A 23,263-nucleotide genomic window follows, 5' to 3' on the forward strand; every position below is an offset into this window, starting at 1 on the left:
TCTCCTGGGTATACACAGATGGACTATGTCAGCACACCACAGAGATACATGCTGGAGCTTGGGTCTATCCCAGGCATTTTTTAATTGTTAAAGGTTAATATACAAATTCAGAGTGCTAAAATTGTTAAGTTTTATGACTACTTGTAGTATTAAATTTTTTCTCCTACTTAAGAACACCAAAGAGGCCTGGCAGGCAGTGCTGAGAGTGCGGCGCTCATCTCGGCTCACTCTCGGAAGTCAGTGGGTGACCATGGTGGTGGCTGCGGGTCCCAGAGGAGGAAATACGTGAAAAAATGGCTCTGCATCCATTCCTTGAAAATTTGAAGGTAGATAAAGTGATTCAGGCTCAAAGTGATTCAGGCTCAAAATGCCTTCTCTGCCAACTCAGCAATTCTGACAGAAGGTTCTGTTCCCATCACTCTAGGTGGAAATCTCTATCTTAAACTGTATCCAGAGCTCTCCCAATATATGGGACTGAGTTTAAATGATGAACAAATACATGAAAATTCGGCCATGGTCCCTGGAGCACCAGGTCAGGGGTTGGTAGCAAGACCTTCCAGTGTGAACTATAGAGCGTCACCTGTACCAGGTAATGATGTCGGAATTCGTAGGACGGAAATTAAGCAAGGGATTCATGAAGTCATTTTGTGTAAAGACCAAGATGGAAAAATTGGACTGAGGCTTAAGTCCATTGATAATGGTGTATTTGTTCAGCTAGTCCAGGTGAATTCTCTAGCCTCACTGGTTGGTCTGAGGTTTGGTGACCAAGCGCTTCAGATCAATGGTGACAACTGTGCAGGCTGGAGCTCTGATAAAGCACGCAAGGTGCTCAAGTAGGCTTCTGGAGAGAACAAGATTATCTTGAAGGAACAAAGGTAAAATTTAAAGTTTTCTGGTAGCGAAGCCCAAAAGTTTACCACCTCGTACTGTGTCACTCAGGCATATTGTAAATTGAAGGGACCAAACTCACACCATGATGGGCTTGAGTAAGGTACCACTCTAACTAGGCCTAAGTTTCAGTTTCCCAGAAAGTAAGGCAGGACTTCTGGAAAGGACCTGCCCTGACATGTGGCTGGGAAGATAGCTGCCCAGAGGCTGAGTCAGTTCCTGGAAATGCCCAGCATGTCCCTTTCGTGCCTTCTGCCCCAATCAATCAGAGATGCACAACTGTAACTGCTGCCTGCGTAGCCAATCATTTAAAAAATTACCTAACCCATCTGAAATTCCCCTAGACCTAAGGGAGAGCAAGGGGGATAATGCCAGGGAATATTATGTGTATGTGTGGAAATTGACTATAAAACTTTTAGAAACTCTATATTATAACCCATGGACTATGTGAGCTCTTTAGTGATTTCCCCTTTCATTTATTTTGTTACATAAAGAGTAGAGAGTAGATTCCATAACATAGACTGGGACACAATAGAAACAGTGTCATTGACACACTCAGATCCAATCATCACAAATTTCCAAATGTGCTTTACAGCGTTCCTTACCTTTTGAAGTAAAAATATGAGAGACAAAATTACTTTCATGCCATTTTTCCAAAATCTAGAAAAATGACATAAACCTGAATGTATGAATTGATCTCCAATTAAGTTGTCCTTGCTGGGTTACATTACCAATATAAAGGGGATAATGAACAGAAAGCATGATGTGCCATTGGGAAAATAAAGCTTGATCAACCTATGGTTTATAAAGTAGGATGGGTTTTGTGTTTAGAAAGGAATCTAATAGCCATATTTTCTGACTTCTATTCCATAAAATTCAGCAAAATGCCACATTATCAGTGAAGAGACACAGAAAGAGTATAACAAGATTATTAGGGACAAGCAAATTGCAACTCAAAATATCCTGGATGTCCCCAAGACAGGTGAATCACTCTTGGGCTATCATGGGAAAATAAAGATTAAAGAATCTCTGTCATCCTCTGATGGCCATTTCTCATTCAGAATACTTATGATTAAAGATTTCTCATTTATGAAGTGAATGTAATACCACTTTATACTCTTTTTTGTATTTTACAGACACATGTCCAAAATGGAGATATTGACTGTGTAAGTAGAAACATGGCTCTCACAACTATTCAAATGTTCAAGCTAAATAGCATTTGAAGTCAATTCAATCTTAAAAACAAAACCTATTAATACAGGGCTGGAGAGATGGCTTAGCAGTTAAGCACTTCCCTGTGAAGTCTAAGAACCCAGGTTTGAGGCTCGATTCCCCAGGACCCATGTTAACCAGATGCACAAGGGGGCGAAAAAGATCTGGAATTCGTTTGCAATGGCTGGAGGCCCTGACATGCCCATTCTCTCTATCTTACTCTTTCTCTCTCTGTCTGTAGCTCTCAAATAAATAAATAAAAATAATTTAAAAAAATTATTAATACAAAAACATGAAATAAATGGTGCATTAGTGAAATATTTATAATTAATGTAATGTGAAATTAGTCCTGTTTAAATAGTGATTTTCATTAAATGAAGAAAAAAATTAATTAATTTAATAAAAATGAAATCTGAAATGATTATTAGGCATTTTAATACTCCTTTGAATGTAGACATCACATTGACAGCATATTTACAATAATTCAATGAGGCTCATCATCGCCATGCATGGCCTAGAGGTGTGACTTGGACATCACTATATACACAGAATCTCACACTTCTATCATGACAAGAAAAGTCATGTGAAATAGTAGACAATGGAAAATATGCCAGCATAAATGTACTTGATAACCCAAAGACAGTGCCCTTTGGTGTTAGTTTTTATTCATGAGAATACATTCATTCATATTGCCCATGTTCAAACAACACCCATATGATTTTCTTTATACCCTGACACTGATGATGTTCTCAATATACCCTCACATCCATGTAAATAACCATCACTTATAATTCCCCAGGTTATAAGAAGATTCACATTGCTTGCAGCAAGTAGGTCTCTATGGAAGCAGAATCAAAAACTACAGACTTGGGCTGGAGAGATGGCTTAGCGGTTAAGCGCTTGCCTGTGAAGCCTAAGGACCCCAGTTCGAGGCTCGGTTCCCCAGGTCCCACGTTAGCCAGATGCACAAGGGGCGCACGCGTCTGGAGTTCGTTTGCAGTGGCTGGAAGCCCTGGCGTGCCCATTCTCTCTCTCTCCCTCTATCTGTCTTTCTCTCTGTGTCTGTCGCTCTCAAATAAAAAAATAATAAAAAAACTACAGACTTGTAATCATCTTTCATTCCAGATTGTACTCATGTTTGAGTATTTCTGATCCTTCACCCAGTCTGCCCTGTCCATGTATTTCCCATTGCTGATTTTAGTATTAGTAGCTCCCTCTGAGATTAAATTAATTAATTTCTTATAACTGTCAATGCACGCTGAATAAAAAGTTTATTACTGGAACTTAGATGATCTGGCCCCACCTCATAGTCCTTATCAGACTTTGGATACATTTCTTTTGTCTTTTTCATTTTAGAAAAGCCACATTTGATGGTGGAGAAATAAGAGGTAAAATCAAGTCAATTTGAAGTAGAAAAAATGTGCAAAGTTTTGAATAAATAGTATTGCCTGTGTTTTGTCACATTTATTATTGAAAAATCAGGAAGTATATGGATTATATGACAAAGAGGTTAATAGTTAGCATGTTACTGAATCCTGAAAAGTGAGCTGAGATCAGGTAATTGTTGTCCATGCCTCTAGTCCCAGCACTTGGGTTGCAGAGGGCAGAGGAGTGCCATTAGTGCAAGGCCAGGCTGAGAGTACATAGTGAATTCCATGTCAGTCTACAATACAGTGAGTCACTACCTCAAAAACCACCACCACCAACTACAGCAACCAACTAGAGACAACTCACCAAGGAGGATTGAACTTCTACCTCAGATTTCACATATATTCACTTCATTCTCTACAGCAAAATGTAAAATATTCCTGAGAGACAAAAGAAAAGTTGCCAATGTCTTACCACTCATCATAAACTTGAGGATGTACATATCTACATTGGTTTCTTTACATATCATGATTACACGGGATTTTTTTTAAGCATTGACATCAGATTTACTAACAATATTAAGACACAAAGAAAAATGGAAGAAGAAATTTACAAAAGTTTAATTTATGAAAACCATGCTATTTTGTACCAAAAAATTTTTTTTTAAAGCCAGCCAATAAGAATTAGGTCCAGGAAACTTTGTAGTGAAGTATTTATGTAAGAAACAAACATTCTTAAAAGTGTAGAAATCCATTAGATAGTGTGTAATTCATGGGATTCAAAGAATAAAAATTTAATCATCTGCATGTGTGTAAAAACCATGTGGGTCCACACATCTTGGTTTTCCCACTGCTGGTGGTACTGATGTAAGAGGAATTCTGCAACTCAGCAGAGAGGCCAGCTACCTAACTGTATATTTCACTATCACAGGGACAGACCCTTTGTCTAAAACCAAGCAAAACACTAGATTGCTTCTTAAAATAGTCCTAGTTTGCTCTATTACAATCACATACATGAAGAAACAATGCATGTATGCCAATAGTACACACAAACAAATACAAGTTCTTCTCTAACAAGCTTCCCTAGCTCTCAATTCCATTGATTCTGAAAAAGTGAACAATGAACACAAATACAGTAGTTAGACAGAGATATATATCATTGTAGAAATTAACAAATGGTCCTAAATATAAAGCATGCATTATTCTCATATAACATATTCAAAACAAAAAATGACTAGCTCTGAAAATGAGGAGACAAAAATAAATGATGTAATTAGAACTTCCTTGTGATAAACAACATGTAAACATGAGATATTTATTAATACAAAGAGCTATTTAACAAACTGTTAGTCTGTATAAGAAAAATAATTCAGTGTACACAACCAATAAACACAAACCTTTGTGCACTTCAAGCTTATCAAGGATAAGGAAGTATTAGAAAACTGTAGATTTTTAAATGTTACCAAGACTGAATTGGCTAAAGAAAATCTTTGTTAAAGCAAAGGTAAGAGTTTCCTTCAGTGCTGAAATATAGAAAATTCTATCAAAAAATTATTTTCAGGCTGAAGAGATGGCTTTGTAGTTAAGGTGCTCTCTGTGAAGCCTAAGAACTACTATTTGAATCTCCAGGTCCCATGTACCCAGATGCACAGTGATGCAAGCATGCAATCTTGATCATGCACCACAACGCACCACACATGTCTTGAGGTCGTTAGCAGGAGCTGAGGGCCCTGGTGTGTCCATTCCCTCCCTCTCTTTCTCTCTTTTTGCCTTTCTCTGTCTCTCTTTAAAAAAAAAATCATTTAAACAGTGGTTATTTTTGTCATTTACTCTAAATGACATAAAAAAGATATAAACTGTGTAATATCTTTAAACTAGTTACCGTTTTTATGACACAAATGTCAGGAAGAAGAAATGTGAAAAAAGAAATCTGTATGTCAATAATATTGATGAACATACATGAATACTGAGAACTTAATGAACACTTTTAGCTTACTTTCAGTAGCAAGTGGAGTATTTGATTCAGTGGGAAATATCCTTAGTATACTCTGAAGAGAAAGTGAATGTATGCTTTTTACTTTAGAAACTAGTATAGTAGTCTCTGAACAGTAAGTCCTGGAAGTACCCTCTGTAATTAATAGCCTTAACAAAAATCTTGATAAAGACGTGTACAGATTACCCTCATTGAGAGACAGACTTTGTAACTCAAAAATGCACCAGTAGAAATGCTACCATTAAGAATTAGATTTTTAGCTTCTGGTTAAGATGGCGGCATAGCAGCCACACAAAAGCAGCCTAGGGAAGAAAAGGCCAAAGAAAACCCAGGAAAATACACACATTTACTAAAAAGTGAGGTGTATGAGAAATTAAAATGGCAGCAGAGAAGTAGGAGTGTCCCAGAGCATCCAGAACCCACACAAGCATGCCGAAGCAGCTCCAGCAGTGGCATCTCAGCTTCAGCAGTAGAAAAGAAAGATTTCAAAAAAAATATGGTAACTATGTTCAAAGAAATCAAAGAACAAATCAAAGGACTGAAAGAGGAAATCAAAGGAATCAAAGAAGATGCAGGACATCAAATTAATGAAATAAAGAAGGCAATACAAGACGTAAATAAGGAAATAGAAATAATAAAAACCAGTCAGAATTACTAGCAATGAAGAACACAGATAATGAAATAAAAATCTCTGTAGAATATGTCACCAGTAGAATGGATGAAGGACAGGATAGAATATCTAAGCTAGAAGACCAGGTGGCAGATCTGATGCAGTCCAACAAAAAGAAAGACAAACTAATAGAAAAGTATGAGTGGGAATTTCAAGATATTTGGGACACTATGAAAAGATCAAACATAAGAATTCAGGGCATAGTAGAAGGATAAGAATCTCACTCCAAAGGCATAGTAGGCATCCTCAACAAAATCATAGAAGAAAACTTCCCCCAAATTGGGAAACAGGTGTCAGTGCAGATATAGGAAGCTATTAGAACACCAGAGAAAACTTGGAAAGAAGCTTTACTTGACATATTATATTCAAACTACCAAACACACAATCCAAAGAAAAATATTGAAAGCAGATAGAGAGAAAAATCAAGTTACCTACAAAGGCAAGCCCATCATGACTACAACAGATTATTCAACACAAACTTTAAAAGACAGAAGGGCTTGGAGTGATGTATTCCAAGTTCTGAAAGATAACAACTGTCAACCACGGTTACTTTATCCTGCAAAGTTATCCATTCAAATAGATGGAGAAATAAGGACATTCCATGACAAAAGCAGGTTAAAGGAGTATTTGAAGACAAAACCAGCTCTACAGAAAATACTCGAAAGAATCCACCATCCCGAAGAGAAGAAAAGCACATATATAAGCAACCTAGGAAAAACAAGCAATACTCAAATACTAATTAACACAAGAGAACAAAGGTAGAACCGGAACCACAAAAAAATGGCCAACATAAATACATACCTTTCAACAATATCACTTAATATCAATTGCCTCAAGGCCCCAACCAAAAGACATAGGTTTGCAGACTGGTTAAAAAGGAGGATCCTACAATTTGTTGTCTCCAAGAAACTCACCTTTCTAGAAAGGATAGACATTATCTTAGGGTGAAAAGTTGGAAAACAGTGTTTCAAGCAAATGGGCCTAGGAAACAAGCAGGGGTTGCTATCCTAATATCTGACAAGTCAGACTTCAGTCCAACGTTAGTCAAGAAAGATAAGGACGATCACTTTATACTGATTAAGGGCACACTCCAACCGGAGGATATTACAATCCTAAACATATATGCACCTAACACGCCGGCACCCAAATTCATCAAACAAACATTATTAGAACTAAGGTCACAGATAACACCAAACACAGTGGTAGTGGGTGACTTCAACAACCCATTCTCATTAATTGACAGGTCATCCAAGGAGAAAATAAACAGAGAGGCATCTGGACTAAACGAGGTCATAGTAGGAAAGGACCTAACATATATGCAGGACATTTCATGAAATGCTGCAGAATATACATTCTTTACAGCAGCACATGGAACATTCTCTAAAATAGACCATATTGCCAGGTGTGGTGGTGCACGACTTTAATTGCAGCACTCGGGACGCAGAGGTAGGATCTGAGAGAGTTTGAGGCCACATTGAGACTACAGAGCGAATTCCAAGTCAGCCTGAGCTAGAGTGAGACCCTACCTCAAAAAACCAAAAAAGAAAAAGAAAAAAGAAAAATAGACCATATATTAGGACACAAAGCAAATATTAACAAATATAGGAAAATTGAAATAATTCTTTTATTTATTTATTTATTTATTTATTTATTTATTTATTTATTTATTTATTTGAGAGTAACAGACACAGAGGGAAAGACAGGTAGAGGGAGAGAGAGAGAATGGGCGCGCCAGGGCTTCCAGCCTCTTCAAACGAATTCCAGATGCGTGCGCCCCCTTGTGCATCTGGCTAACATGGGACCTGGGGAGCCGAGCCTCGAACCGGGGTCCTTAGGCTTCACAGGCAAGTGCTTAACCTCTAAGCCATCTCTCCAGCCCGAAATAATTCTTTACACTCTATCTGACCACAGTGGATTGAAACTACAAATCAATAGCAAGAAAGGCTATAGAGCTTACACAAAATCATGGAAATTAAACAATACACTACGAAATGATGAATGGTTCAATGAAGAAATCAAAAAAATTTACAGAGTCAAAAGATAATGAGAACACAACATACAAAAATCTCTGGGACACAATGAAGGCAGTCCTAAGAGGTAATATTATAGCTTTAAGTGCCTATATTTAGAAATTAGAAAGGTCACAAGTAAACGACCTAATGCTTCACCTTAAAGCCTTGGAAAAAGAAGAACAAGGCAAACCAAAAATCAGTAGACGGGAAGAAATAATAAAGATTAGGGCAGAAATTAATGAAATAGAAACAACAACAAAAACAATCCAAAGAATTAATGAAACAAAGTGGTGGTGATTTGAAAGGATAAACAAGATTGATAAACCCTTAGCAAAGCTGACCAAAAGAAAGAGAGACACAAATTAATAAAATTAGAGATGAAAAAGGTAACATCACAACAGATGCCAGACAAATTAAAAAAAAAAAAAAATCAGAGGTACATACTATAAAAGCCTATACTCCACAAAGTATGAAAAACAGAAAGTAATGGATGAGTTCCTTGATTTATATGACCTGCCAAATTAAATCAAGATGAGATTAATCACCTAAATAGACCTATAAGATGTATGGGGATACAAACAGTTATCAAAAGTCTCCCAACTAAAAAATGCCCAGGCCCGGATGGATTCACTGCTGAATTTTACCAGACTTTTAAGGAAGAGCTAACACCATTGCGTCTTAAGCTTTTCCAGGAAATAGAAAAAGAAGGAATTCTACCAAACTCCTTCTATGAGGCCACCATCACCCTGATACCAAAACCAGACAAAGACAGAAAAAAAAAGAAAATTACAGACAAATATCCCTCATAAACATATATGGAAAAATTCTCAACAAAATATTGGGAAACAGAATACAAGAGTATATGAAAAAGATCATTCACCCTGACCAAGTAGGCTTTATCCCAGAGATGCAGGGATGGTTCAATATACACAAATGTATAAATGTAATACATTACATAAACGGGTTGGAGGACAAAAATCACATGATCATCTCATTAGAGGCAGAGAAAGAGTTTGACAAAATCCAACATCCCTTCATGATAAAAGTCCTACAGAGACTGGGAATACAAGGAACACATCTCAATATAATGAAGGCTATTTATGACAAGCCTACAGCCAACATATTACTTAATGAGGAAAAACTGGAAGCTTTTCAACTAAAATCAGGAAGAAGACAAGGGTGTCCACTGTCCTGACTTTTATTTAATATAGTTATGGAAGTCTTAGCCATAGCAATCAGACAAGAGACACACATATAAGGGATACAAATTGGAAAGGAAGAGATCAAGTTATCATTATTTGCAGATGACATCATTCTATACATAAAGGACCCTAAAAACTCTACTAGCAAGCTGTTAGAGCTGATAAAAACCTACAGCCATGTAGCAGGATACAAAATAAATACACAGAAATCAGTAGCCTTCATATATGCTAACAACAAACACAGAGACCATGAAATCAGAGAATCACTCCCATTAACAAATGCACCCCCAAAAAATAAAGCACCTTAGAATGAACCTAACCAAGGAAATAAAGTATCTCTACAATGAGAACTTTAAAACAGTGAAGCGAGAAATTGCAGAAGACACTAGGAAGTGGAAAAACATCCTTTGTTCCTGGATTGGAAGCATCAATATTGTGAAAATGACAATCTTACCCAAAGCAATCTACACATTGAATGCAATCCCCTCAAAATCCCAATGGCATTCTTCATGGAAATAGAAAAAACAATCCAAAATTTCATTTGGAATCACAAAAAACCTCGAATATCTAAAATAATACTGAGCAACAAAAATAAGGCTGGTGGTATCACCATACCTTATTTTAACCTATACTACAGAGCCATAGTAACAAAAACAGCGTGGTACTGGCACAAGAGCAGACATTTAGATCAATGGAACAGAATAGAGGACCCAGATGTAAGCCCAAGTAGCTATAGCCACCTGATATTTGATAAAAATGCCAAAATACAAATTGGAGAAAAGACAGCCTCTTTAGCAAATGGTGTTGGGAAAACTGGATATGTTTCTGTAGAAAGATGAAAATACATCCTTCTATCTCTCCATGAACAAGAATTACGTCCAAATGGATTAAAGACCTTAACATCAGACTGGAAACTCTAAGACTGCTAGAGGAAAAAGTAGGGGAACCCTTCAACATACTGGTCTTGGCAAAGACTTCCTGAATACAACCCCAATTGCTCAGGCAATAAAACCACAGATTAACCACTGGGACCTCATGAAATTACAAAGATTTTGCACTGCAAAGGACACACCGAAAAAAGCAAAGAGGCAACCTACAGAATGGGAAAAAATCTTCGCCAGCTATATATCTGATAGAGGATTAATATCTAGGATATACAAAGAACTCAAAAAGCTAAATAATAAGAAATCAAACAAGCCAATCAAAAATGGGCAATGGAGGTAAATAGAGCATTCTCAAAGGAAGAAATACGAATGGCATATAAGCATCTAAAAAAATGTTCTACGTCACTAGTCATCAGGGAAATGCAGATTAAAACTACATTGAGATTCCATCTCACTCCTGTCAGATTGGCCACCATCATGAAAACAAATGATCATAAATGTTGGCGGGGATGTGGAACCCTTCTACTCTGCTGGTGGGAATGCAATCTGGTCCAGCCATTGTGGAAATCAGTGTGGAGGTTCCTAAAACAGCTAAAGATTGATCTACCTTAGGACCCAGCTATAGCACTCCTAGGCATATATCCAAAGGACTCATCTCATTTCCTTAGAAGTACATGCTCAACCATGTTTACTGCTGCTCAATTTATATTAGCTGGGAAATGGAACCAGCCTAGATGTCCCTCAACAGATGAGTGGATAATGAAGATGTGGCACATTTATACAATGGAGTTCTACTCAGCAGTAAAGAAAAATGAAGTTATGAAATCTTCAGAAAAATGGATGTTTCTGGAAAGGATTATACTAAGTGAGGTAACCCAGGCCCAGAAAGCCAAGAGCGCCACCTATTCTCCCTCATATGTGGATCCTAGCCACAGATGATTGGGCTTCTGCGTGAGAAGGAAAATACTTAGTAGCAGAGGCCAGTAAGTTACAAAGGAGATATAAAGAGAAGAGAAAGGAAGGGAAGAGGGTACTTAATAAGTTGGTATTGTAAGTAGAATGATTGAGATGGTGTGAGGATATAATGGAGAATGGAATTTTAAAGGGGAAAGTCGGGGGAGAGGTTATTACCATATAATATTTTTTATAATCATGGAAAATGTCAATAAAAATTGAGAAAAAAATTTAAAAAACAGTTAAATTTTTTTTCTTTCTTGCTTTTATTTTGAGGTAATCTCTGCAGACTTTTTATGTGAGAGAGAGAAAGCATGAGACATAATTGGCATACCAAGGATTCAGGCATTTTATTCCAGATAAATATGCCACCTTGGTGGCAGGTGAGATCTTGTGCTCATGCATCACCTCATGTGGCCGGTTAGTTGGAATCTGAAGAGTCAAACGTATCCTTATGCTTTGCAGTGAAATATTTAAAGTGCTAAGCTATCTCTTCAGCCTGGTAATTAATTATTTAGATTCTACCAGCATGTGTGTAAATGACCCTAATTGAGCAAATATCCAGTGTATATTAAGAGCACGTACATAATTTTCATTGAAAAATAGCTGTAATAGACTGAGCAGAAAGCAAAAGAATGTCCATCATTTAGATGTAAACTTAGTTATCCATGACTAACAAGAACAAGTACACAGCAGGAGAAATCCATTTCATCAAGTGGTGAGAAAGTTTTGATATTGTCATCATTCAGAAATGGTGATATTTGACTGTAAAGGCAATTGTAGCAATTGCCAAAGTAGTTAATCTCTGTATTCAATGACCAGCAGGTGTATGAATCACTTGCACTCAGGAATATCCATAGTGGACTAAAAATAAAAATAAAAAGTGTATGAATGACCCTCATAGAGTCACAGGCTTATTAAACAATGACCATCAAAAATAAGAATTTAGGACTGCTTCTAGGTAAGATGGCAGCTGAGGAACCACACCAAATCAGCCTAAGGATGGATTTAAGCAAAGCCCCACCAAAATACAAACTTCCTCTGAACAGAGAAGGAGTATAAGTTATTCTCAGACACAGCGGAGAAGCCAGAGACACCATGACCCACAATAAAGGAGGAAAATGGCCAGAGACACCCTGAGGCAATCGTGGTACATTCCTGGTGTGTCATGCAGCAGTAGCAACTGCAGAGACCAAGCAACAGATTTTTCAACTCCATCAGCTTTCTTGCAAAGTTAAGGAATCTGAAGAAAAGAGATCTGAGATCAACTAAAGTGCTACTGAAAGTTCAATAAACTCCAGAACTCTGAACTCTCCCATCCCACATCAGCAGATAAGTAGAACACAAACATGAAATCAATTCAGGATGCAAAAGTTGCCACAATATGGTAGAAGAAACTCAAAGAATCAAGACAATACAATTCCACGAAAAACAATCAATCCATCAGAAATGATCACCAATGAGACTGTTTTAGATGAAATGCCTGAAAAAGATTTCAAGAAGATGATGGTATGTATGCTGAAAGAAATCAGAGAAGAAATGAAGGGAAGCAAAGTAGAAAACAAAAGAATTAAAGAAAACAAACTTCTGAAAGAGAACACAGGAAATCAGCTTAATTAAATAGAGAGGTTATTATGAGACATGAATAAGGTAGTAGAAATACTGAAAAAAAAACCAGGCCGAAATCCTGACTCTGAAGAATACAGTCAATCAGATTAACATCTCAGTGGAAAGTCTCTCTGTTAGAATGGATGAAGGCGAGAACAGAATATCTAAAATAGAAGACCAGGTGGCAGATCTAATACAGTCCAACAAAGAGAAATATAAACTAATAGCAAAGAATAAATGGGAATTTCAAGATATCTGGGACACTATGAAAAGATCAAACATAAGAATTCATTGTAGAACAGAAGGAGAAGAATTCCAATCCAGAGGCTTAGTAGGTGTTTTCAACAAAAGCATAGACTGAAATTTTCCTCAAATTGGGAAAGAGATGCCAACACAGATACGAGAAGTTTTTAGAACACCAAACAGACAAAATCTGGAAAAAAATCTCTCCATGCCATGTTATAATTAAGCTACTAAGCACAGAAACCAAAGAAAATATATTGAAAACACTTAGAGAGAAGCAAGTCACCTACAAAGAGAAGCCCATCAGAATAACTGCTCAAGTTTGGCCATACAGACCAAATGACTGAATGAGTGCAATAGAGGCTTGTCTGTTCTGGTGGAAACCAACTGCTCTCTAATTGGACTGAAGGCCCACTCTTTGGGAGGGAATACATGCCTGGTGATGAAAACCTGATCAAAAGCCTATGGCATGGAGGTCATGAGTCTTAGGGGTATAAAGCCTGCTCTTCTCTGGATAAATGAATATATTACTCTAACCAAATTGCCCTGAAAGCACTACATTTATTGTTCATACTGATATATCAATGCTACTCTTACTTATGGTTAGAGAAGCTTCTCTTTTCAGATGGTGATGACCACCGGGATGACCCCAAAGGCAACATAGTGCTGAGAAGAAGCGGCAGAACAATGGAATGTAGAGCACTAAAACATCGCCATCTGAAGAGAGAAGCCTGTCTGGTTTGCTGTAATCTGAACTTCATGTCAGAATTACATCATTAAGAAAAAGCTTTGATATAGATAGAAAGATGGTTCAGCAGTTAAGATGCTTTTCTGTGAATCCTAACACAAAGGTTCAAATCCACAGTACCCATGTAAGCCACATGCACAGGATTGTACATGCATCTGGATTTTGATTGCAGTGACTAGAGGCCATGGAACAGCTATTCTCTCTTTCTCTGGAAATCTTTATCTATATCTAGTCTATATCTATCTATCTACATATATAAATCTGTGTGTGGGAGGGTCATTCTCCCTACCTCTTTCCTTCTCTAATAAATAAATAAAATATTTTTTCAAAGAAATCAAATCTTAATGACTCTCAGGGAATAAGACACTTTGTTGAAAAGCCTAAAGGCTCATTTTAGACTGCCTTGTACCCCACTAAAGCCAGAAAGATGCAGAGTGCTAAGCATATTTGGAGTTTGTATATTGCAGCATGAGGGTTTTGTTCTGCCCACTTTCTGTCTTTGTCTCTCTGTCTGCACATAAATATACAAATAATAAGGCTTTTAATATGTTTTACCAGGCACCCTGAAATTGACATAGTACAGCATTAAAAAAAAATTTATGTAGGAATCATCATCATTGAGAAATATACTTAGTACATAGACTCTATTGAGCAAGTATACAAATTTTTCACCTTAAAAAGTTTACTTTGGTCTAGAGAGATGACTAGTAGCTAAGCACTTGCTTGTGAAGCCTAAAGACCCAGTTTGAGGCTCAACTTTCCAGGACCCATGTAAGCCAGTTGTACATGTGACAGATGCATCTGGAGTGTTTGCATTGGCTGGAGGCCCTGGCATGCCCATTAATAACACACACACACACACACACACACACACACACACACACACACACACACGGTCTTAATTATTTGCTTTATGTTTCTAGATGGAAATTGTCACTCATCATGAATCTACTTCATTAACTAATAACAAAACCTACATGATAAGATTCAAAGTTGAATATTTAACCCTCTCTGCACCTGCCCTTATGGCACAGTATTAATTCCTAGAAGTAGATACAGTTCATCATTTTATATATGCTGTCTGCATATATTCACTGCTATTTTCTTCTAAGTTTTTCTCTTATTTTCTACACTTGTCCCAGTACTGTCCTACACATGGACAGTTATCCTTGGTATAGTCAGGATTGTGAGAATGACTTGGAGAATGTTTGCATAAAGCTATTCCAGACAAAATTGACTGGAGTTGTTAATTTGCAAGTTAACACAAGCAACAACACACAAGACCAAATTACACATGGGGCAAAGATTACACTGAACACTCACTCTGACTCACTCTATACACATGGTGACTTGTCAACAGAGTTCCTGCCTAGTGAACTATCTATAATTATAGTAATGTAGGTGGTCCTGTTCTTACTTTGATGTTTGTCAGATACAAATATCATCTCATTTGTAATGGACATAGATAATTGAACTTTCTGCTGTTAATAATGAAATTATGCTTGGCTTGCATAGGAAGAACAGCCTTAAACTTGCAGGGCAACTTTAGAAAGAATCAGTGAATGGAGTAACATATCCACTGGGGCACATGCCTTGTGCTTCACCATCTGGTACTACACAGTGGGAGCCAGGGAAAGGATGGCTATTTTTTTTTCCATTGAATTTGGATTGTGCTCACTCATGTGAACAAAGTCAAGTTTCCAACTTATCTCATGCCTCACTTAACATCATCTCGTTAGTGGAATGCAGCCATGCCAAACAGCTCAGCAGTGTCTGACTCACAGGTCAGAGAAAACTTGTGTAAACCTTGGACAGGAACAATGAGCTCATTCCATATCACACAAACAGAATTTTTAGGACTCTATATTATGATTTTGGATATGACAGAAAAATGGACCAAAGAATCAGGTGTTAGGTAAAGAAATACTTATACCCTGGAACATATCCACTTCAAAGTTGCTCTGAATAACAACAAAAAAAGAGGGGGGGGGAGAGAATTTCCTGTTTCATCTTCTACAAAGGATGAAAATGGAAATCTCTGTGGTGAGATTCTGGGTCTGATTTATGTCACTAACATAAAGATTTCCTTTTACATCAATTGTCTGAAGCCAGCAGTGGGATATGGCTCAAACTCAGGAAGATGTGGGGGAAAAACAATTACTCTTTCCCTGGCCTAACAGTATTCGTTTCAAATTCAAACTAGCTCCACAAGCTTTTGTAAAACACCATAAATGGGGTGTAGAACAGAGTGAAACGTGGCTCTGTGTTGGTCCTTTGGGTCAGGGGTCAGAGTTGGTATTGGATGAGAACATAGTGGCTGGCGTTGCAGTCTGTCATTCTAGAGGAGCATGTATTTCTGTGGTTGTAGTGGTTTGTTATAAGGAGGTTCTTGTCCTGGGCCACAGTAATGGTTGTCTTTTTCAGCTGGAGTGACACCAGGTTGAGATCAGTGTCCTTACTCCATAGGATCTTCAATATGACCCTATATCCCATTCCACTCAGTATGTTGCCTAACACAAACACTGGTAGTAGCAGTATCTTCTCCAGCTTCAGGTATCACCAGGATCTTTGAAATTGAGTGTAGGACATCCCCAGCATCCCTAAAAATCCCAGAGCTAGAAGAGCACATAATTCATTATGGGTCTATTTACCTTGGAATTAATAATTTCCTTCTCCAGCACCCAATATTATTCCTCGCAGAACCACAGAACCCCCATAACCCCTAAAGCCCCTCCATATCTTTAACCATTCCATAAAATCAGTACTTTTCCTCCAAACACAGCTCCAGCATAGAGCTTGATACATCCATTAGGCGCCAGTGTGCCTGCATGTCCCATACTTGGTCTTTTTGCCATCCCTCCAGGACACTTGTAACCACCATCATCCAGACTCAAGCCTGTAGTCCCAGTACGATGGACACTGTGAAGAGGACAACAGGACACTGGGCCTCTGCTCCTACGTCCATGTACTGACATAGACATTGGTGTCCCTGCAGGCACCCTTTGCAGTCACCTGCTCCCTTTAGTTCAGATCATTAAGGTGGCAGAGTTTGACGTCTTTTGTGGTGCATGTCCATGTTGTTGATCTGTGGAAAGGATATCAGATCACTCTTTGAGCAAGGGCATGAATGTTCAAACTGAGTTTTGGAACTCTCAGTTAAAGAAGTTATGTAGTAATTGGAGGAAGCAGGGCTGGAGAGATGGCTTAGCACTTAGGGCCCCTGCCTGTGAAGCCTATGTACCCATTTCAGTTCTCCAACACCCATGTAAGTGAGATGCAGTGTGGCACATGCTTCTGGAGTTCGTTTGCAGTGGTTGGAGGCCCTGGTGTGCCCTGTCTTTCTTTCTATGTGCTAAATGTTCTCTGTTTCTCTCAGAAAAAAAAAAATCAATATAAAATATTTACAAGTATTCAGTAATTGAAGCGAGCAGCTTGTAATACATTCTCCATTATGTAACTCAGGACAAAAGAGTGAGGAATTGTTGCTGTCATTGACATTTTATGTGGACTTACCGTGCCGATCAAGGTAGGGGTTCAGCTCATTTTGTTCTTGATTTATTACTAATTCAATTAGGGAAATAAATGCAACTGAAATATACCTAACAGTATCTCTCAGCCAGAGAAAATCAAACACTCACCATGACCAATGGGATCCTTCCACATCTCAGAGATGGGATTCAACTGTGTCTTTCTCCCAGATTCTCTGCACAAAGAGAGCAACCCTGAACTACTGCAGAGGAGGCAAGATGAGAAGCAGGAAGATGAAGATTCTGCTGCTGGCTGCATCTCTGCACCATGGTTGATGCTGAGAACATGCCCTTGAAGGTACCATGTGTTACATGAATTTTCAGAGTGGATGTCGTCATGTTTCTTTGTGTGTCTCTCTTCTATACAGCCACAAAGATGATTATGCATGTGCATACCTTCACATCTTTGGGTTTTTATTTTGTTTTGTTTTCAAGGAGGAACTCATTTTAGCCCAGGAATTATCTATATGGTCCCAGAGTCGCCTCAATCTCACATCTGAAATTGGCTGTTCTCAAGTTTTATATCTATGTCTAACAATGTTAAGGATCTCCTAAAATGTGTTAGGGACACAGTAATGAAATATCCAATAGATTTTGATACAAAACAAAACTGAATACATTACTGAGTTTCTGTTGTACATGACAAAATTTTGATATCAGTCCAGCTGTGTATCTATATTATAAGCTCTGGGTCCAAACTCAGTTTTATCCCTATGAACAAAATGTATATACGTTTGAATTTTTGTTTCTCACAAGCACCTCATTCTCTATCGTCAGGAAAAGCAGATTTCACGATGAAAACAGACATGTGGGGAATACCCAGAATCTTGACTGTTCTAAATTGATATGTGCTGTTAGTTTTCAGGGAAATACCACACACTTTACCTGGCAGCTAGAAAGGAAAAGACCATAGAAGAGAATGGGATGCTAAGGATATATGTACATGATGTCATATTTTATGATGCTTATGAGAGGATGTTCACCACTTTTTATCTGAGGTGAGCAAGACTTTTCTTAAGTTGAAGAAACAAAAGTTTGAAATTTGACCTCTCAAGTAGTGTCAAATTGACAGTGAATCAAATACATCGACTTTCTTGTACTTAAACTTCACACACTGACATATACAATGATAAGCAAAAGGAAAACAAAGTGAGATCAGAAACAATTTATTTTTGCAAAGAGTGAGGGCGTGAGAATTCAGAGATAGAGGGAGAATGGGCAATCTATGGTCGTTCAGCCTCTTGAACGAACTCTAGACGTTTTCTCTCCTGGGTGTAAGTGTCACATTGCACACTTTGCATCACTTTTGTGTCTAGCTATTCATGGGTCCTGGAGATTTGAACAAGCATTCTTATACTTTGCAGGCATCTCTCCAGCCAGAAGACAATATTTTGTAAACAAAGTTTTTATTCCTATTAGGGATTAAGATATCTACTTACTTTTACTCCAGTTTGATGTTGAGCAGGAGATTTATGAAGATAGAATTTAAATACATATCAACAATGATCACAAAGTATTCTCAATAAAAATATTTGGGGGACTGGAGAGATGGTTGAGCCTTTAAGGCACTTACTTGTGAAGGCCACAGACCCATCTTCAACTCTCCAGATCCCACATAAACCAGATGCACAAATGTTAGCCAAGAGCAAGGTCGCACATGCCCACTCATGGATGGCAGTGGTTGAGGCACTGGTGTACCAATTTTCCTTCTCTCTCTTTGTCTCACTCCCTGTAAAAGAAAAACATTCTCAATAAAATATTTTTAAGCGTTTTGATGCACAGTATGGCAATATATAAAAATGAGATTGTTCTGGACAATAAAAATGAAAAATTATATCACTCATTCCTATGAGCTCTTGGGAACTCAGAGAAAACTAATAGAACATCAGAGAAAACAATTTTTAATTTTATTATACAATGTGCAAATACGAAAATATGTAGGGTTATCAATGTCAGTCCTCTTTCTGTGCATATTTTAAGTTTCCCTGAATTTCAATTTCTGTTCCCATTGAAACAGTATAATGCAAACCCATGTGGAAAAAGAAGGATCATATTGAGAAAAAAGTGTGTCTAGTAAACCAGTGAAATTATAGCAGTGAGTATACTAAAGAAATCGAGGTCCAGTATTCTCATTTGAGGTGTGTTGTCCTTCCAAAATGTACCTGCACCTGTATATGCAGGTATAAAAAGAGTTTTTGATGGTCAAATTAATGAGGTGGGAAGTCCAGGCTGTCATTGGGTACAGATGTCTATCTCAGCCACATGCATTCCAGGGACGACTCAGCATGTCTGACCATCAAAATCAAACACACAAGGGAGGGATATTACTGAATTCTGGGAATATACTACACTCAAGGTTCCACTGTGTCAATGCATCTGCTCAGTGAGCTCTATAAAATAGAATCATGTGTGAATAATGAAGCTAGATAAGATGGATGGTAATGGAAATGTGTTTTCCTTTTAGCATTACCAAAAATGTGTGATCTAATGACAATTTCATGTTGGATTTTACTAATTTTCATACAGAAAGAATGGGGAATGTCAGAAGTACAGGACTGAGGCAACAAAATTCAAACATGTATATCATTCTTTTTTTCTGTGAGTATCTGATGTTCTAGGATAGGGACATGAATGTAACTCTACAGTGCATTCAAGTGCACCATCATGGTATTGAAGGTGCTATATCTCTGAGCATGTTACTGACAGAAGCAACTTACAAGTTGAGACAGTTAACTTGTCTTTTTCTTTCAGATAAATTATTCAGAATTCAGGAACCAGCAATTGTTCCTGATAACAAACCCACTGGCTATTGGCTCTTTAAGGACACAAACCTTACCTACCCAAAAGTATGGTACCTTTTCACTGGCAGTTATGAAGACAGAGGTGGGTACCCCAATCATGTGTGACTGTGCCCATCACCTAAGCACCTCATCTCACATCCTGAACAAATTCCCAAAGAACTGTCACCAGGAATGCGCTGCATGTTGTCAGGCATGAGGGGTTGTCACACATTCCAAACATTACAATAGCCTCAGCTCTCTATTTAACAAGAATGGATCCATGAATTGTATGGCAGTTTCTGCTAACTGTTACCAGTGTAACTGGAAAGGCTCTAAATTTTTTTTCTATGAAAAGTGCATTTGTATTTTATTTATTTTATTTTTTTATTTTTATTTATTTAGTAGAGAGAGAGGGACAGAGAATGGGCACAACAGGGCCTCTAGCCACTGCAAATGAACTCCAGGTGCATGGACCACATGCGCATCTGTCTTACATGGGATCATGAGAATTGAACCTGGGTCCTTAGGCTTTGCAGACAAGCACCTTAACTGCTAAGCCATCTCTCCAGTCCCAAAGTATATTCTTCTTTTTTTTAAATTTAATTTATTAGTTTTCTTTTCAGCAAATACAGGCAGTTTGGTACCATTATTTAGGCTCATCTGCGATCTACCCCCTCCCATTGGACCCTCCTTGTTGATGTAAATGGGTCGTGCATTGTGGAGTTAGCCCCAAGTTATTGGTATGATAATTGTCTCTGCAAATCATGACCCAACATGTGACTCTGACATTCTTTCCGCCCCATCTTCAGCAGAATTTCCCTGAGCCATGTTGGGTTCATTTTTGGTCTGCTTCAGTGCTGGGGTGTTGGGGGCCTCTGAGGCTCTGGCTCTCTGATTTGGTAGGAGTTGATTTTTCTCTGTGTTGGTTTCCTTCCCCTTTGTGCTGGTATCCAGTTCATCAGTAAAACATCACCCTTGCTTGTTTCACCAATTTTCCTTAGTTTCAGTTGGGCCCCTTTTGAGGTATGATGGGGCAGCTCTCTCCTTAGGATCTGCATCTATCTGAAAAAGAGAAGCAGATTTATTTGGCTATTGCTGATCATGTTTGCTGTTGTTGGTTTTTCTCTCTGTTGTGGATGTATGCTGAAGTGGACCAGTTTCTTCCAGGACACAAGGTTCCACAGATTCTGTAAGCCTTCATAAACACTTTCCCAGCATAAGCTGCTTCTGGTCAGATGTTTGCCTCAGCAGGGGCAGGAATTGCAAAAATTCCTTCGTTCCTTCCTTGCTTCCTTCTTTCCATTCTTCCCTCTTCCTCTCTCCTCTTCCATGTCTTCCTTCCTCCTCACTCTTCCTCCTATGCCTCCACTGTGGCCTTCCATTACATACTCTATCCCTTTCTTTGATTCTTCCTCCCATCCCATGTGTTATAGAAGTGAACTGATGTTCAAGCACAGATAAGAGTGTAAACTGGTATGTGAACAATATTAGTGGCCAGAGGCTAATGGAAACTTTTACATAAAGTATACCATAAACAGCAGTGATCACCTGAATTTTTATTTGCTTAACATAATGTATTTAAGACAAAGTTTCATGCTTCTGAAGTATGGGTACTTCAGAAAGTTTATTTTAAAAGTTTCATGAGTTTTCGTAAAACCCAATGCAAATCTACATTAAATTAAAGCATATGAATAAATCACTCAGTGTTTCCTTTAGTGTAATATGTGCAAAAACATTTAAAATATATTCTCTACTCAGATTATACTATAGGAGGATGTGTTACGAATTTCATTATTTCGAATGGGAAATAAGTTGTACACACCAATGAATGCTAAGTGGTATCATTTCTTTGAACACACACACACACACACACACACACACACACACACACACACACACACAGACTTACAGGACAAATTTTGTCTTCTGTTAAATTATTACATTGAAAACCTAATTCCTAATACTTTAAGATGTGACTAGTTATGGAGTTTTTAAAAAAGATAGGTGAGTAAAAAATGCAGTTATTAGGGTATGCAAGGAATCTAACATTACTGGCACTTTTTGGAGAACAGGAACTTGGGGAGCAGTTAAGTACAGAGTGAGAACACCATAGAAACATGGGTGCCCCATCTCCAACTACGGACAGTGCCCTCAGAGGAAGTCTCTGGGACTCCCAGAACCGAATGCTATAGGAAAGCAAATTTCTGCTATGTACACCATCCAGGCTGTAGTAGTTTTATGCATGAGCTCTAGCAAACTAGTACACAGCCTGATTTGTGTGCACCTCTATGAAGTAGGGGATGCATGACCAGCTGGTTCTCCCCAAAGGTTTCTTAGTGTGCATTTGGCTTATTGAGTTCTACATGCCTTCACTTGACATCTGATAACTTGGACTCATGTCGAACTCAAAGGTAGTATGCGTACCTCAGGCATGACAACCGCGGACACAGGTAGTGGCCCTCTGTCATGTTCAAGCACTTTGAGAGACCTGCCATTGCACTTCCTGGGGTGGGGGAGAGTGCCATGTGAGCAAGTTACATCATTTCTGTTATTTCTTGGATGCTGTTCTTAGGGTTTTCATGGAGACAGACAACTGAAATGGCTCAAATAAATACTTATGGCAATTCACCAAACTAATGAAGTTTGCTCTCCCTCCTTTTCTTGGATTCACAACAATCATAGCAAGAAGTAGCCTATGCCAAAAAAAAAGGCTCAATTAAAAGGAGATTTTATCACTACCATTTACTGAGGAATTGACTTATGATATTTTAATTCTAAATTGAAGTTATGTCCCCACTTAGCCCCTAACAATATATTTATGCCAGGAGTGGTTTCAACCTTTTTATAACTATGTGAACATGGTACTATTCAAATATATGATATGTTTTAGATACAGAAAAAAAGTGGGGAAAAGAACGTTTATGCCATAGTAGGGGTCAAAGTAAGAAATAATTCCCCTGCATTTGTTTGAATTGAATATCACACAAATTAGTCATAATGTGAAGAAATCTTTCAGTGACTTCTGACTTTGATAAAGGCCTAAGGCAGCATAAGAAATGTCATCCTTAAACAGAACCTTAAACATATGGAGACAAGTAGGAAGAAGTATCTCATTTTGGACATGCCCTTGAAGAGGACCATCTTTCTCTCTCTCCCTTTGCTTTCTGGTCAACAT

At 38.1% G+C, this 23,263-nt stretch overlaps 1 pseudogene; it reads left to right on the top strand.

The window, feature by feature from the left end:
• The first annotated feature begins 293 nt into the window (after window positions 1-293).
• Window positions 294-17,604, top strand: LOC123457140 (annotated as a pseudogene).
• The last annotated feature ends 5,659 nt before the right edge of the window (window positions 17,605-23,263 follow it).

This window comes from Jaculus jaculus (genome assembly GCF_020740685.1).
Source record: "Jaculus jaculus isolate mJacJac1 chromosome Y unlocalized genomic scaffold, mJacJac1.mat.Y.cur SUPER_Y_unloc_1, whole genome shotgun sequence".
Classification (NCBI taxonomy): domain Eukaryota; kingdom Metazoa; phylum Chordata; class Mammalia; order Rodentia; family Dipodidae; genus Jaculus; species Jaculus jaculus.